The sequence below is a fragment of the Etheostoma cragini genome, chromosome 3 (assembly GCF_013103735.1).
Source record: "Etheostoma cragini isolate CJK2018 chromosome 3, CSU_Ecrag_1.0, whole genome shotgun sequence".
Taxonomy (NCBI): domain Eukaryota; kingdom Metazoa; phylum Chordata; class Actinopteri; order Perciformes; family Percidae; genus Etheostoma; species Etheostoma cragini.
In genome coordinates, this window is record NC_048409.1 from 15,694,311 (window position 1) to 15,707,964 (window position 13,654).

Consider the following 13,654-nt stretch of genomic DNA (forward strand, 5'->3'; position numbering starts at 1 on the left):
TAATTTTTCACGTGCAAAGCCAAGGTGATGGTGCCTTCTGTTTGTGAGATTGTCTCACTTTGTGGAATTCATAATGTTTGAGAGGAAAACTAAACATTGTATTTACTTCACTAAAAAACTAAACAGGTCACTGGCAGGTCTCCTTTGTGTAGTATGTTAGGTCCACAAGCTCAAGTCAAACACACTCACAGACTTCACTTATCAACTAATTTCAGTTCCTACATAGTATTACACTGTAAAGTTTCCTACAATGCAGATAAGGAAAAAAGAAAGAAAACTAACTCACTCTGGGTAATACAAGCCCTAGCAAGGAAATCATTGATCTACAAAGCTAAAGCAGGAATGACAGATGAGATCTGCCAGCTGAAACAAACAGCTCTGATTCCCATATTTAATATATATACACCTCATTAGGACTCCCACTGTGGGGCAGATCATCATATATCACTGGAGGAAGATATTGTTCACAAGAATTAATGAACGATTGAGTGTAAATTTCTTTTTAAATTAATAAGGGAAAACAGTCAAACCGAAACGTAAACCACTTCCTGAGACATCTTATCTGTTCAAAACATGCTATAAATGTAACATGCAATTAAAAACTCTGTTTAGATTGACAGAGCTGGCTAATGTGGCTCAGGAAAGGGAAGTTTGGGGTCCCCTGCTGGAGCTGCTGCCCCCACGACCCGACCCTGGATAAGCGGATAACGATGGACGGATGGATTAATAGATGGATGGGATTAAATAGAAATATTCACTGGACAAAAACAGATATGCACCTCAGATTGACCTTTCACTTTATATAACAGAATTGTATTTTTGTGTGGCTTTAAGGATGACTCTGTATATGTCTGTGATTCTGAAATACAGGCTTTGTAACTATGTGTGTTTGATACGATCATGTTTCCAACTCGAAAGAGCAAACAGTAATTACAGGCCTTTTGAGTGGTCATATTTGCACTGTGTGTATGGGTGCAGGTACCCGAACAGAGCCCGACGGGAGCCAAGAGTACCAGATGGGCCTCACTGGGTTTGTACAGATATTTAGAAATAATGTTCGGGTTTGGGTCGGGCTCGACACATCAGCGCGATAAGGGATTTATTGTAAAATGGTGCCGCGGCTCCTTCAAGAGAGCTCAGAGCATGAGGGTGGATGTGTGACAGGTGGGCAGAGAGAGAAAGAAGAAGCAGACATGATTGGAGCAGAGTTTGTGGAATAAGTTTAAGTTTTCATTTATTTGCTCACCAGAAACAGGATTTTAACCCCGGTGTTATTCATTTTTTACGCCCTGGAGTTAACGTGTCTCTTCTGGTTTTCTGACCACCACGTTTAGAAACAAAGAAATCAGGAAAGGTTAACACATTAAACATTTTAAATTAAACAGGTGCGCTTGTTGCCCTGTGTAAGCTGATGCGCTCATCTCTTGACATTTCCGAATGCCTTCCTTCAGTTAGAGTTAGGGTTAACCTAACCTGCAATTGGGTCATTAGTATGAGAAAAAAATAAAAAGATTTTAACTTTTTCAGCCTCGGACATAAATGTCTTAATGTCTGTCGGACGCGGGCCGTGTGTGTGTGTGTGTGTGTGTGTGTGTGTGTGTGTGTGTGTGTGAGATCAAGCCTGTGTGTTTCTGATGGCTTCTGGGTAAAGTGCTTGCTCAGAGCTACTCTCCAGGCCGTATCCATTTCCTAATCGGCATTGATCTTAGTTTAATAGCAATATAATAGATACACACATTAAAGCACAGCAGTAAACACAGACAGACAGACACACACCGCACCACAAACCCACAGGGAGAAAAAAATGGTTTGTCTATTCATGTCTGAGTATAAAGAAATATTGCTCTTCTAAATGACACAAAGATTTACAAGTGCACAGTTTAAGGCAATTCAAAATGAAATGAAGTCATTTCAAGCCACATGTTTACTCCATCGCGACACTAACTAACAACACAAATACTAATTAAAAACATAGCTCACCGACCTTTTCAGGAATTATTTGACTAGGTCATTATGGGTGTGAAGGAGTCATCTACTTTTGCTCTATGAAGCGGTGCAGCGTTTTCTGACCACATAGTTGTGGTAGGTGTCTAGAAACTGTGGTAAAACAGACATGTATTCTGTAACAAGACATCTGAAAGCTGTTACAGTTAGACCATCTTTAGAGGAAAATCATGTGATGCTGTGCTTTTATATAAAAACTGATATTTTACCATCAACTTAAACTGTTTCTTAAAGAAAGTGGAGCTCTCATAGTGGGCAACCGGTTTCACTTTCACGGCTGTAAATGCTCAAACACGGTGTGCAGTACTTCTGTAAATGTTACGATGAGCAGATTAAAGATCTCCTGCATTGCCTGGCAATACATTTAGCCATTCGTTAGGTAATGTGGTCAAAGGTAACAGCACTATTCCATGCTGCATATACTGATCATTTGTAAAAATTATCATTGGAGAATGCGGGCATTGATCCCGCTACCTCTCACATGCTAAGCGAGCGCTCTACCATTTGAGCTAATTCCCCTGCATGCTACAGAAGGCCACCCAATGACATGTAATTTAGCATAACACACCCACAGTCCTGCCCACAGGAGTAATGTTACCCCCGTCAGCAACTGTGACGCTGCCTCAGTCTACACTCTATTTCTCTCTCCCTCTCCCTCACACATGCTTTGACAAGAGAGACAGGTTGCTGCATACTCTGCCCTCAGGCCTGCCAAAAGCTAAGCGCTGAAGGTGACGCAAGATTACTTATAAACCACAATTGCAAGAATCTGACTGCAACTCAGGACAAATACAGGAGATTAACATATCAAATATAACACAGACAGGGGTTGTAAATCAAACACCACGCATAAAGTTTGAATGATTGTTCAGCATGTGGATTTGGTACCGTCAGGACTTTTGTACCCTGGTTTAGGTGATGTGAGTCAACTGAGAGTATTTCAACATTCAGTAACAAGCTCTGATTGATCCCCTACAAGCTAAATTCCAGGAACTAAACAACAGATGCGCACAGCTAATAACTAGCAGCTGAACATAGAAGAATAACTTTATTTTCATTATGCAAGCACAAAGAAATTGCTATTATGTCAGCCTCAAATTGTGCATCGTATTAAGGACTTTACACAAATTTACAAAGAAGAAAATCAGGAGATAATGAGATGGGAGAATAAATATCAGCGCTAAAAAGTAGAGAATGTAAGCAATATGGTGCAAAAATTACAGGCAATTAGAGCTCTGTAATAATGATAAAACAAAATGTAAAAATTTTGTTGACCAAATGCCTCAATATCAATATTTTGGTGATATTATAGGGTTGACAATTGGTGATTTCACAAAATATTTACACAAGGAGATTTTTGAATGATAATCAACGTGCATATAATGATTAAGAAGGTAAAGGCAAATAACAGAACAGCTAAAACAGTCCGTTAAGTTCAGAAAATGACATCACTTTACTGTAATGTTGGCTTTTCAAACCGGGGAAAGACAACACGTACAAAACATGCATGCACGTTCCACACAACCATATACATTCTCTTTACTGAGATAAACAACAAACATGATTTTTATTTGTCCAACAATGACAGATGCAACTCATCTTGGCTAATATGTTGCAGGCTAATACGAGTCGTTCAATCGTGAGGACAGGCGCTGTGGCCAGTACACTGGAGACATCTGAAACCAATCACTTGCACTGTAAATAGACACATGAGTGATGAGGAAGGCTGGTGTCGCATGCATGCACACGTACACACGCATGCATGCACGCACACACACACACACACACACACACACGAAAATAAAACAATTGATTGTTGCATATGACCCAACTGCAATCAGTCAACGGTCCTCATAAACAACTATCAAACTCTCCTCAGAGAGCAAATCTCAAATAGGAGGCAACAAGCCAAGCATTTCAACTAAACCTCCCCTTTAATGGTCTTCTCTGAAACATTACACATTCCCATTGATTGCCACAGAAGAAGTTTTAGGTACAAATATGGACAATATTTACATGGCTTGAAGGGTTTTGCAGGAATCTCCTAGAAAATCTCCTCCTGGCAGACACACACCAATAGCCAGTTACTTCTAGTCCAGTGAAAATGTACAGATGAACAGGAGCATCTAAAAAGGAAAATGGATCTCTCTCACACACACACACACACACACACAAGACAATACACAGCGCTCTGCCCGTAATAATTTGTCATAACTTGTAGACAAAAACATGTCGATGCTTGTTGCTGTAAGGATTTGGACAGAGGATTTCATCAGGCGTGTAAAGACCGAAACAGCAGTTCAGTCTGGTGTCTGTGTGACTCTTACCATGCTGTTGCCACACACAGGGGGGAAGTAAATGCAGCTCCGATTAAACAATAAATAAAAAAAACTGAGACAGGACAGTAGGGTATTTAGCAATGCAACTTTCTAGCAGTTCATTCAGCCTGACGCTGTGCTCTGATTAGCTGTTGTCTGGTCCGCGTGGTGGGGAAATTGGGAGCAATTTGTTTTGCTTTGCTCCAACAGCCCAATAGCTAGCTAATAATCTCTCCATTCTGCTAAAATCATTTTCAGCCAACACAGAGGTCATTTTCTAAGCCTTGTTCCAGATTTCTTAATTGCCATTCACATCTCAGATTTGTTAAGAGAAGAAGCAAACGACCAGTCGCAGTTTAGTAGGCAGGATTAAGATTAAGCATGTCGTCTTCCTTCATAGATAACTAGCATCCCAACTACTTTATTTAAAAATTGTGACCGAATAATGGCGATAAGAGCAGATGAGATCAACCACAGCTGTAAAACGTATAAGCCGACATACAGTCATTTTAATTGTATCTGTGGCTTCTTAAAAAAAAAACAACAACATTCATTTGTATTAAATTGTCAAATTCAAGAAGACATTTGGCTGGCATGTATTGAATGGCTGCAATAATTCAAAGGCTGAGCTTTTGATTATATACTTAGGGAAATAATAGTATAATAGATAATAGTCACTACCCCTCTATCACCTCCCTGTCTCTGTCTGTGTGTCTCTAAACCAGCGTTACATTAGTCTCTTCCCAGTCAGACAGACAAAACACCTCCAGAAGCCTGCTCATTGCCTGGCAGAAAGGAATCTATAATCCCCATACCGAAGCTTCATGGCGAGTGTGCCAGGTCTTCACACACCACAGCCCTTCCAGTTATTACGTCTGTCTGTGTATGATTCGCTTTCTGTTAAATAAAGTATTGAGAAAGCAGTGTGACGTGTAAAAAATACATCTTATTTTTCAACTGGCTTCATTTACAGCAAAGAGGATGTAACGACTGAAAGGACGAAATTATACTGAACAAGATCATAAACGCAACACTTTTGCTTTTGCCCCCATTTTTCATGAGCTGAACTCAAAGATCTAAGACTTTTTCTATGTACACAAAAAGCTTATTTCTCTCAAATATTGTTCACAAATCTGTGCTAGTGAGCACTTCTTCTCTGCTGAGATAATCCAGGGCTCATCGGTGAAAGGTACACTTCTCCAATTGCCCACTCAAGTCGGTCCTAACCCTAACACCTGATATTGACTGGTACCCCCCCCACCCCCCCGACCCCTTACTAGTACAATAACTGTCAGTAAACTGCACATTTAAAGTTTTAGACTGCGGTCCGTGGTCAAAGAAAACACGACATTTGAAGATGTCACTTTACCCTCTGGATGCTGGGAGGGCTATTTTTTCATCCCTTTGATCATCCCCAATTCAATGTGACATAAAAAGTCTAAAACCAAAACATTTTCACTCCCATCGCGTAAAATATGGACGCTTGATCAGGTGCCTTTAGGGTCATTATTGACGCTAAAAGTCTCCTTTAGCATCATTTCTAAATGCGTTTTATCCAAACACGCTTATCGGGACTATTGGTGTGACTTTTGTGTTAGTTAGGTTAAGGAAAATCTCTTGGGTGGTCTTATTAAAAGGTATGTTTTCATGACACATGGGACAAGAATGGGAAAGTTGGGTTTAGGAAAAGAAGAACGGGACGGTCGGATTTAGGAAAAATAACAGGACGGTTGGGTTTAGGAAATGTGACATACAGGACACAAACCTCGGTCTCCTGGGTGAAAGTCCTTAGTTGTTTGACCCATCAACCTCCCTATGCTGAATTTCGGCCTTTCATACTACCTGCTACCGTTACCGCTCTTAATACTGCGTCACTTCAAGCGCCGTGCAGCTTCTGCTCCCCGGTGCGTCCTATACACACGCCGAAGGGTGTTTTTAGCATTGCATCTGGCACTGAGAGCCACTGCCCATGCATCCGTATATTAAGAGCTGGGAATGAGAACGGGTTGCTAAAACATATTTTTAAAGTCAAGTTTTAGGAATATTAACAGACATCTGCTAACAAGACATTCATTAAATTTCCCATCTGTGATGTCAAAAAGTAATGTTCTTCTCAGGCTTAAAAAAAACGCTAACCAAATTTATGGGAAGAGTGGAAGTTTCCCAGCATGATTGTATTGCCTCATTTGCTTTGGTTTGAGACTTTGGGCTCAATATTTAGAATTATCTTCAGGCTTCATTTTCATGGTGATGGTTCTGCAAAACCTTACACTATATGTTCTGCAAGTTTCACACATATGCTGTCACAAATATATATATGAAATATGCACAGTACAAATACTGAGACAAGCCACTGTGCAGTTTGCATTAGATTAGTTTCTTGGGTCAATTTTCCACATTTAGAGTGTTGTGTGGATTACCAGGGAGAAAACTGGGAAGGGATGCAACAAATTTGATTTACAGCAAGGGGGTTCTTATCAGAAATACAAGAGACAATAACAGAAACTTTACATTTGCTGGGTTTTAGGGACGTTTCAGTGATTTATTGCAGTACCTATTTGTCCTACTGCTATCAAAGCGTATGTGGTTCATTCCGTTTCCAAACCATTACCTGGCTGTAGTAGGCTTACTTAAATAATAGATGTAGGAAGGAGTCCGACGTCTCCACTAAACTATAAATAGGAGCTACAAGTAGCTATCGAGCAGATATGATAAGACTGGTATAAGCAACACTGACAGCCACGCTAAGCCCTAATGGGAATATGAAGTTGTCAATTGTTTCATTCAAATATCTTAGCTAGACATTTTTCAATTCTAAGTGAGATAAGAGGCAAAAAAACTGTAAACAAATACAACTTACCCTGAATGACAGCAACAACTAAACAAAAAAAATGAACTGGCAACATCAACAAGTTGGCGACTCCATGGTTGCCTACAAGACTCGTCCTGCTTCTTTCCTCTCCTCTGCAACGAGACAAGTTCAGCGTGGAGGGGAACACGTTGTGGAAACAGATAAATCACTATGAAGCGGTTTTATTCAACAAACACCAAGTAAAAGTGTGGTTTAAACTCGCCGCTTCTATGTCTCCGGACCTACCTGCTGTGCCTTCGGTTGCTGGGCACACACACTTCTCACACTGTTGTTACTACTGCTGCTGCTGCATAACGGCGCGTGCTACACAGGGGCCACGCACGCGCAATGAGTCTCCCACGTACCCAGGGCGAAGGGAACGATTCAAAATTAAAAGAGCTTTCAATTTATGTTGTTATTTAGAACCGGCTTAGGAAACTTTTTTTTTTTTTAAACAACGACCACTTGTTTTTGTGATTGCTAGCCGGTGTATTTTTGAAATAGCCTATCTTAAACATAGTTCTGGTCAACAGTTTGATCACTGTTCTAAATCAAGGCGCTTGGAACAGTAAACTGCAAGAAATATTAGCAACAATGTTTGCCTCATGCCAGTTTACTCAATGTTGAAATCGAGGGTTAAAATGACTTATTACAACCTTCAAAACGTGAATGAATAGCGTACTTTGATTGAAAAGTCGTTCCCCTTTGGCAAGTGGCCTTTGTATTAGCAGGGTAATACCTAGGATTCAATTAATAATGAGGTCATGAACATTGACATTTTAACGTTAACAGCATTTGGCAAACATCACTGAGTAACACCTGGTTTTCATGTGGCACCGTGTCCCATCTCAATGGGATTTTATGATTTTATTGTGCTAATCTTGTTTGATTTGGGAACATTGCGGTTTCCTAGTCCGCCTCCGGTTTCAAACAGAGTGTATCTGATAAGATGTAGCCACAACAGAGTCACAAAAATGTAGGACGCCACAGTACAACTCACCTGCTATAGCCTCCAGTAAACATCACAAAGCACTAATAATTCATCGATTACTAATTGATGTCATGTCACCCCTAAAAAGTTTTTCTTAACCAACAGGTGTGCATGGTAAATGTTGTGGCTGCTGACTCATGTGCCTTTTGTTCTTTCAGATTTGCAGTAAATTTTTTTGACAAATATCTTGATATGTGTGGCGTGTTTTAGATCTTTCAATTCTGAGTAACCATGTTAAAGCAGTGGCGAAGCAAAGACAATAAAGATAAGAAACAGCAGGCCAACCAGTGCATTTACGAAGTGATGGTTGTGCTTTGTATCGAATCTGGTGATTACAGTTAGAGAGTTCTGAAGGAAATCTCTGTCATCCCATGTCTGTGTTTTCAAACTACATTAAATACTGTGGTAAATTGTGTTCTCTTGCTTTTGTCATCGGTGCTGTGGCCATTGAGTCACAGCCACATGGCTTCACACTTACTCACAATCAATCTAACCTTCATAGTCAAATTGTCCATCATTGTCAATTGCCTATGTTACTAAAAGGAGTGTAAATGCTGTTCTCAAATCCAAAAACCGGGGTATAAGCAGCAAACCTTCCATAAAGGAGAAAGATGTGACAGAAAACCAACTGTTAATGTGGATTGAATCAAGTGTTTTCATAATATATTATGTTATATTATATCACAGTGAGGAAAATAAGTATTTGAACACCCTGCTAGTTTGCAAGTTCTCCCACTTAGAAATCATGAAGGGGTCTGAAATTGTCATCATAGGTGCATGTCCACTGTGAGAGACATAATCATATTCTTTTTTTCCAGAAATCACAATGCATGATGCAGCTAACGACCTCAAACAAGTGCATCTAATTTAGGATAATAAATTGGAGTGGAGGTGGACATTTTGAAGGCAGACTAACAGGTCTTAAAGGGTCAGAATTGTTGCTGATAGACAGATGTTCAAATACTTATTTGCAGCTGTATCATACAAATAAATTGTTAAAAAATCCAACATTGGGATTTCTGGATTTTTTTTATAGATTATGTCTCTCACAGTGGACATGCACCTACGATGACAATTTCAGACCTCTCCATGATTTCTAAGTGGGAGAACTTGCAAAATAGCAGGGTGTTCAAACACTTATTTTCCTCACTGTATATTAAGTGTGATCAACAAAGCCAAAAAACAAGTCCAACTTGAAAGTGTTGTGCTAGTGTGAGAGATGAAAGTAACTGTTGTGGTTATGAGTTGGAATTCAAGTGAGGTGTAGTGTTCGCAGGAATTAACTGGGAAAAACAAAGGAACAGGATGACTCATTATCTGTTAGTTGCTTGTACAGAAAATACTTGGCAAAAGAATTGGCTGCCATTACCCTCACACACACACCGACATGACAGCAATTCTGGTTGTTTTGCAACATCTGCACATAGGAATTTGTAGAATTTATAGGAATGTGGATGTACAAAAACATACTATATTTCACAGTTGTGAAGATGTTATAATAAACAGAGTTGAAAATGTGGATATTGTATGATTTTAAGGCCAACTGTAGCAAACACAAAACATGTAAGAACAGTGAAAGAAGACAAGGGGAACAAATCTATCAATCTATCTGCCGTCTTTTGGAATTTTCTGCCAATTATAGAGAAAATGAATTATGAAAGTTGATTCAACTTCTGAACCTCTTTTTTTCTGAATGAGCTTGTTTGTCATGCTCAAACAGAGACATGTACAGACAGGGAAGTTCATTTTCCTTCAGTAACAAGTTGCTTAAAGCTTAATCAGCAAATTTTGCAATGATCGTAGAGCATCGAAAGACCCTCTTTGATCAGAACACGTCATTTCAGTTCTCCACCATTCTTTTCGGTTCTGCAACAGCACAGCTTGAAGCTGATTAAACAAAATTTGTGTTTAGAATTTTACTTTGCACTGTTCGCCACTGGGATGGTCTTGATGGCTGCAGAGTAACAGTTTCACTGTCAACAACCCAAAGCTGGACCAAATAGTCCTTGTATGCGGTTTCCCACAAACAACTTCCTGGCAAATATTCTGATTACCCTGACACATACACGTACACCCTTGAGCTAAAGTCTTCATTTCAAACTCGAGTATGAACGGCTGTTTTCCCACAGTATTATCCTGTGAATGCCATCAGAGATGGAATATTTTTACAACCTGCATCTGTTTTTTTCCAGGCTGTCAATCATCCTCACTTGATCTTAAATTTCATGAAACTACTTTCTACTGCCAGACCTAAATGTGTGTGATTGTTTGTCCATGCAAAGCATGCCCAGTACTGTCTGAGAGACGCCTCTCCCACAGGATGTTAGGATTTTCCTGTTGTCTGCTTAAAGAGTTGTGTGTATTTTGTACGTGTTAGCTGAATATTAATATCAATGTGCACTGACAGTTTAAACATGTGTACATTGTACAGCACCCAGTCTAGTTTTTAACTAATACATATTAACCATAGTGGGAAACCTGGAGGGAAAAAACACAAACATAAATTTGAAGATAGTGTCAAAACCTTTCAGTTTTTGATAAATATCAGGTGTGGATTTACATAATGTTGTATTCCTTCCTTCCTATTGTCAGAGATAGGAAGTGAAAGCCTGAGCAGGTGGCACTGCTGTGTAGAAAAAGGCTGTTTGATGGGGAAACGGCATACTTGTTATGGATGGGGTCCTGGTGGCCGTGAAATTGTTTTTATTTTTCAGAGTTTTCTGTTGGCCTGCCCTGTTTGTCCCTGATGTTTTCTTTTTTCCTCACTCTCCCTCCTGCTGAAGCTAGCTGACAACACACACCTGAGTAACATCCTCAATCACCTGCCTTCCATCTTCAATCCATCCATCCATCCATCCATCTTCATCAGCTTATCTGGTATCGGTTCGCGGGGGCAGCAGCTCCAGCAGGGGACCCCAAACTTCCCTTTCCCGAGCCACATTGACCATCTCCGACTTGGGGACCCCGAGGCGTTCCCAGGCCAGGTTGGAGATATAATCCCTCATATAATCCCTCATCCCTATTTGGTGCCCGAACCACCTCCACTGGCTCCTTTCAACGCAAAGGAGCAGCGGCTCTACTCCGAGCTCCTCTCGGATGACCGAGCTTCTCACCCTATCTCTAAGGGAGACGCCAGCCACCCTCCTGAGGAAAGCCATTTCGGCCGCTTCTACCCATCTTCAATCAACACCAGTATATCAACCCGGCTCTTCAACTAATCTTTGCTTGATCGTTGCTCCAGTCACCCTGGTGAAACTCTCACAAGCTATCCTGATTCCTCAAGTGTCCGTGCCTCTGTGTTACATGTTTGACTTACCTCTTTTGTTCCCCCCCCCCCCCCTCCAGTTCTGTTTCCTGTCTCCGGTCTGCTGGCTTCTCCTCTCGGTTTCCTCCCACAGCACCTTGCTTCAGCCTGTCTCCGTCTCCGCTCCCAGCTCCAGTGTCTTCTCCTCGGCTCCTCGCTCCTGGCTCTCCTACGTTTCCCCTGAGTCTTGTTCCCTTTGAGACTCCCCTAGCTTCCCCGTCTATGGATCCCTATCCCTGGGGTCTGCTCCCTCACTTCCCCTGTCAGCTCAAATAAGTCCTTTTGTATTTTGTGAGCTTATCGTTCAAGTCTTAGCCTAACAATACTTAGTGAACTTCCAGTATTGCTGACAATATTATTCATTAAAGATCACATGCTCTCCTGTTGTGAAACAAAGAGTGCATACTATGATCGGACGATGTAGACATAATAGCACAATGAATGTTTCTAACTAAAAAGACGCTGCGATTGAACAAAAGCTCAACAGACTGGAAAACCAAATGCAGAGACAAAGCTGCAGATGACCAGGTGCAGAAGAAGTTAATTTGGTGTGAGGCCATGTGTTGCTGCATCACCTGGTTTGCTTGATCCCAGTGGATGAATTAATCACTGGTTACTCGCTTAAGAACCTCCGTGGCCACTATCAAATAACACTCGCCACACTTTTTTTTTTTTTACATTTTATACACTACTTTAGTATGTACTGCATTTTAATATTAGCCCCTTTGAATATATGCTTTTACTCATGAATATGCTTTTAACTGAAAATCCTTAGACTTTAAAGTGCTCCTTTAAATAAAAAAAAATTAAGAAATATCACATCTTTCCTCTTACTGAGGATTGATTAAATTTGGAGTGGTAATGGTGCAGTGGATGTGACACATGCCTTTGGTGTGGGGGACTGGGTTTGAATCCCCACTGTGATAAATCAACCAGTGTGTCCTCTGAGCAAGACACTTTATCCCTAGTTGCTCCAGAGGCATGTAATGTAATTTGGAAGCAATAAAACACATCCGGAATTCAATACACTCAGGGGTTTACTGCAACTTGGTCTGGTATGACCAGTAGTTATTGATCTACAGTGGATTTGACCATTTTAACACTTCATCCCATATTTGTCTCTTGTTGCAACAGTGGCTTATGTTCAGCATAAGTTATATATTCTTGCTTTTAATGCATTTCTTGTATGATAAGTGTCATATAATTACAGTTTTGATTGATGATTGATTGATTGATTACGTATATTGGCACTGATTAGAGTTCTGATGAGCCTGTGTGGAACTGGAAAGAATAAACAAGATATGACTAGGTATCATGTGATGTCAGTTATCTGAATGTTTTTGTGACACTGACAGCTTTTTTCCTATTACTGTCAAAACAGACTGAATCCTCTAATCCGCATCGTGAGCAGCAAGCGCTATTGCCAGTGATAAAGATATGAGTGTGTGTGCGTGTGTGTTTTTGGTGGGGCATTGTGCATTTAAGAGGTGTGTGTCAGTGTTTGTTCAGTAGTGCATTTATCTGTGTGAGTGGTGGTTATTGCACAGCCTGGTTTGGATGTCTGCTGATGGATGTAGGGAGAAGTGAAAGAGTGAGTGATCTTTGCTGTCAGTCTTTTTCAGCCACTGAGGAAATAGTGCTTTCAGGTTCTTCTATTTGAACACACTCAACTTTCACAAAGTCATCACAAACTTTAAGTCCGTGCCCTCACAGCAACCTGCGCAACACATGGCTAGTATACCAACATTTGTCAAAAAACCAATAGACTATAATATTATACGCTTCATTATTTTTAAATTGTGCATGGTATACAGTCATGCTTCTTTACTCCCTATGGAGGAGGCATTGCTTGAGTCCAAAACTCAACATAAAAAAATCTGAATCAAAATCATCTTAAATTTGAAGTCAATTCTAGACCTTGAAACCAGTTGACAAAAGAAATCTCACCACAAATGATACACTTATCACCATCATTGCAGACTTTGAATAACCATACAAATACAATTTCAGTTCACAAATCAAAAGTGAGTCTCACATCTTTGCAGGAATGTGTGTGGACCCAATTAAAGGGGAACAATTTCCTGTGATGCCTCATTTGTGATTTGCATAATGCTCGACAGACATAGAGTCCCGTCCCTTTCATAAGGTACAAGTTCTGTGTTAAGGTGAGGCTCAGAATTAAAAAG

At 40.4% G+C, this 13,654-nt stretch overlaps 1 protein-coding gene and 1 non-coding gene across 6 annotated transcripts in view; both read right to left on the minus strand.

Annotated features, from left to right (window-relative positions):
• Positions 1–7,441, minus strand: part of LOC117942252 (P2Y purinoceptor 3) — a 12,157-nt gene extending 4,716 nt beyond the window's left edge. For 2 of the 5 annotated variants that reach the window (XM_034867644.1, XM_034867641.1), the window contains exons 1-2: positions 7,397–7,414; positions 7,183–7,286 (exon numbers count right to left, since the gene is read on the minus strand). The gene's annotated coding sequence lies outside the window, so the exon portion shown is untranslated. The other 3 variants (XM_034867646.1, XM_034867642.1, XM_034867643.1) reach the window with 3 other exon arrangements.
• On the minus strand, positions 2,451–2,523 carry trnaa-agc. The gene has a single exon. It is a non-coding gene; the product is annotated as a tRNA-Ala (tRNA).
• Positions 7,442–13,654: the final 6,213 nt, after the last annotated feature.